General features: G+C 49.5%; 1 long non-coding RNA gene across 1 annotated transcript; it reads left to right on the forward strand.

The window, feature by feature from the left end:
• Positions 1–457: 457 nt before the first annotated feature.
• On the forward strand, positions 458–3,386 carry LOC125129766 (uncharacterized). Its single transcript, XR_007135538.1, has 3 exons — positions 458–561; positions 1,742–1,809; positions 2,459–3,386. It is a non-coding gene; the product is annotated as an uncharacterized LOC125129766 (long non-coding RNA).
• The last annotated feature ends 619 nt before the right edge of the window (positions 3,387–4,005 follow it).

A 4,005-nucleotide genomic window follows, 5' to 3' on the forward strand; every position in this document is an offset into this window, starting at 1 on the left:
CCCAGGATGGTATGGGGCGGGCAGAAGTCTCGCTCTGTCGGGGCCTCAAGCACTGGCTGTGGACGCTGGGCTACTGTCTCCATCAAAGAACCCCCAGAAGGTCCTGACCTGAGAGGCACTCGGGCTTCTCTCGTTGATGGAAAACGTTCCTCACCTTCCCCTCAGACTGTGGCCGCTCTTCCCCACGGTCTGATAGCCTGTGCTGTGTACCGGGGCGGGAGAAGGGAAAGTGAAGAGGAGTGGTAGGGAAGGGGATGAAGGAAGCGGGAAGGAGGAGGAGGAAGACAGCATGGAACCCGGCGAGGAGAGAGGGGGATCGAGAACCGAGTGGGGGGACGAGAGAGGGGCCACCAGAAAGTCCCAGGGGCTGTTCTGAGGAAGTTCAGAGTTCTCAGGGCAGTGGGAAGAGGACAGTTACAAAGGAGAAAGGAATTTTTCTTCCGGTGGAAATCCTACCTCAGGGCAGAACATTCTAGAAATGCCGCAGAGCAGACAGACCTGGGGGAGGCTCGAAAGCCCTGCCCTGTCGCCGACCCCAACGGATTTCTTCTCATCCTCGAGGTACAACTCTGAAGGGCGGCCGAGGGCGGGCGATGCCGGCCCCTCCCTGCGTGGTCGCGGAGGAAGCGGGCTGGGGGCGGCTGAGGAGCGCGCCGGGCGGGAGGCGGGGCCTGGGCCCGGGCCCGCGGGGCTGCGTGGCGCCTGGCTCCGCAGCGGCACCCAGTGAACTATGGGCCGTTCCACGGTGTAATGGTGAGCACTCTGGACTCTGAATCCAGTGATCCCAGTGCGAGTCTCGGTGGGCCCTTGTCCTTGAGATGAGGTCCAGCTGTCTTTTTCTGCTCAGCCAGAATTCAGTCTCCTCCCCGGAAGAACTCGCGCTTCAAAGGTGCGCTGAGTGGACATGCTTTCCCTTCCTCGAGGGCCCCTCTGCCCGGCTTTCAGACTGCACGGTCTGGGTCCTGGGAAGGGGGCTCCGCGACACCCCCAACCCCACCTCCGGCTGGGGCCCTCCAGCTCCTGCCGCCGTAGGCCCATCGCAGCCGCGTTCCCAGGGTTTGGCCGCCACCTGCTCAGGGGTCAGAGTCCCAGAAACTGGCAGACCACACGGACGTGGAGGGCAGGTGAAGTGGGACGAGCCCGGGGTGTTCTCGCTGGACCCGGCAGGCTCTGCCGGTCGCTGGCATCCAAGGCGCAGCTGTCAAGGGGCACAGCGACGGAGCCAGTGCCACCTGCTGGTCGGGTCACCCTGGGTCTCCCGGGTAAAATGTAGAGGCTGCGCCCACTGAATCCCGCACCGTGAGGGCGCTTCACACCGCGCGCCTTGTAACTGTACGGATGTCTTGTTTCTACACGGGTAGAAAATAGTGCAATTATGAAAGAGTGTTTCTTAGCTCATTCTTGGAGTGGTGAGACTAACTTTCTGACTCATGGGTTCAAGCGGAAGGTTGGATGTATTTCATTTTATTTTCCTTTGTCCTTTCCTACGGTTACCAGTAGAATCTCAAGCTTCTGGGTTCTGTTGAGACCACTAGGAGCCACAGTTGTCCTAAACTTTGTACTTGGGTCTGGGTTGAAGAGTTTTAACTAGGGACACCCCCCACCCCCCACCCCACCCCACCCCCCGCCCCGCGCGCGCCAGCTGGAAAGGCAGCTACTGTGCCTGTCAGCTGCTTTGCTTGCTGCACACCACCCTTCTTGTAATCTTGTAGCAACTTCGTGCCTTGTGTCCTTGTTTCAGTTTCTTAGGCAGGAACACTGCTGCCCAAAGGGAGAGGTCCGGGGCTACCTGCACAGGAAAACCTCGAGGTCTGTATTGTGTAAAAGTTACCCAAAACAATGACTCGGTGCTCAGACTCTGGAGGTGACTCCTCTGAGCCTGCAAGGGTGCTGTTCTGTATCTTCTGGTGCCATTTGTATCTTTCGGCTGCCACAATTTCTTCAACAGGGTAGTCTCCTTAAACCCTAAACCCTGCTCCCCAGAAAGCGATCCCTGCTTAGAGAGCCCTTGTCCTTAACCCACGGCAGCAAGGTCTGGGCTCCTAAGGAGGGGAAAGTGAGATGAGCCAGAGAAGCTTTGAGGGTCAAGTCCTGAACTCGCAAGGCTCCCCCCTGCAACCTTCTGGATTCTGCTTCAAGAAGACACCACTGAAAAAGGTCATGGCTTTTTCCTTTTTTTCATGGAAAAATTTACTGGAAAGGTCTGAAGGCCCTTCTTACCTAAAGTGTCTTCTGCCACCAAAGAGCATCGATTCACCCAAGAATATTTTCTACCTAGAAAGCCCGAAGCTGCTCCACATTGATTTTCACTGCATTTCCTTTTGCTTTTTGTGGGGATACTGTAGGTTAGGTAAATCCTTTGTCATGTGTGGTGGCTAAATTAGGCACACTGTTGGTTTCCTTAAAGTTAACTGGCAGGTACCCCCTCCTCCCCACTCCCCCTTCTCTTCCCTTGCAGACTGTTTGCCTGCAGGGCCTGAGGAAGTTCAGAACACACAAGTCAAGTTCTGCTGCTGGAGATTCCATCATCAGTGATGTGCACATCCAGGAATTCGAGGTTTGTCCAGCAGACCGTGTAAAGGAAGACTTCGTGGAGGTGATCAACATGCTTCTCCACAGCAAGCCAGACATTTCTTCCCCTAATCCTTCATTCAGGTCCTCTACCTCCTCTCCTTAAGGAACATTTAGTCCTTACTTAATTTTTAGTTTTTAAATGAAATTTCAAGTTTGTAAGTAGGCCTTATTCCCTCTGTATCTGCCAATATCTCCAGCTGCCAGTACATCAGGCATCCTGGATCTCCATCATATTCCTACGTCGTGCCTGGAGTTTTTTCTCTGCCTCAGAGAGAAGACATCCCTTCCTTTCTCTAGCCCATCAAAACTGCCCTAGCTCAGACCAGTACAGGCCCCTCACTAGTCTTACCACCCGCCTCCTCCTCATATCTCTTTGGGAGAGGCAGATTCCACTTTGCCTACAGACCCTCCTCTGTCTCCAAAGTTGCAGCTCTAGCACTTTGTTATATTCGATTATTAATTCTGGCAGGTTTTGGGGGGGTAGATTCCTTAGGATTTTCTACACACACAATTATGTCAAAGATAGGTTTTACTTTTCCTTATCTTTAAGGCTTTTAATTTTCTTGCCTTAATGCTTTGGCCAGACTTCTGATGCAATGTCAGAAAGAAGTGATGAGAACTACTATCTTTTCCTTTTCTCCAGTGTTCGGAAGATGGTGTTCAGGCTTTCACCATTAGACATAAAGTTAGCTGTAGGCTGTTCATAGATGCCCTTCATCAGATTAAGGTATTTTTCTTCTATTTCTAATTTACTTAGAACTTTGAACATGAGTGGGTGTTGAATTTTGTGAAATATTATTTTTTCCGTTTATTAGAATGATCAAGAATTTTTAACCTTAATTTTCTTAATGTTATTAATTACATGTTAATATTCTATTGTTAAAAGTAATGTTACATTCCTAAGATACACCCGACTTGGTCATGATGTATTATCCTTTCTATACATTATGAGTTTTAGCTTGCTAGTAACTTGTGGTGGTTTTTGTATCTGTGTTCATAATATTAATTAGTAATTTTCTTACCTTGAAATGTCCTTTTGCAGCTGTTTTGGAACGAGATCCTACTGGTCTCACAAATGAGTTTGGTAGTGTAATCTTCTCTTCCATATTATCTGAAAGGCTTTGTGTTAAGATTGTTATTTTTTCTTCCTTAAATGTTTGATAGAATTCACCAGTGAAGACATATGGGCCTAGAGTCTACTTTGTAAGAAGACAAAATTATGTATTCCATTACTTTCCCACATATAGATCTCTCCAGATTTTCCATTTCTTTGTGACTAACTTTGTAATTTCTTTTTCAAGACATTTGTACATCTAAGTTGCAAGGTTTATTCTCCTAAATGGTTTTCATAATATATCCTTACAATAGGATACAATAAGCAATATCTTATTGTAGTAGCTTAGGACCTGTGGTGATATCCTCCTTTATTTC

Source organism: Phacochoerus africanus, chromosome 6 (genome assembly GCF_016906955.1).
Source record: "Phacochoerus africanus isolate WHEZ1 chromosome 6, ROS_Pafr_v1, whole genome shotgun sequence".
Lineage (NCBI taxonomy): Eukaryota > Metazoa > Chordata > Mammalia > Artiodactyla > Suidae > Phacochoerus > Phacochoerus africanus.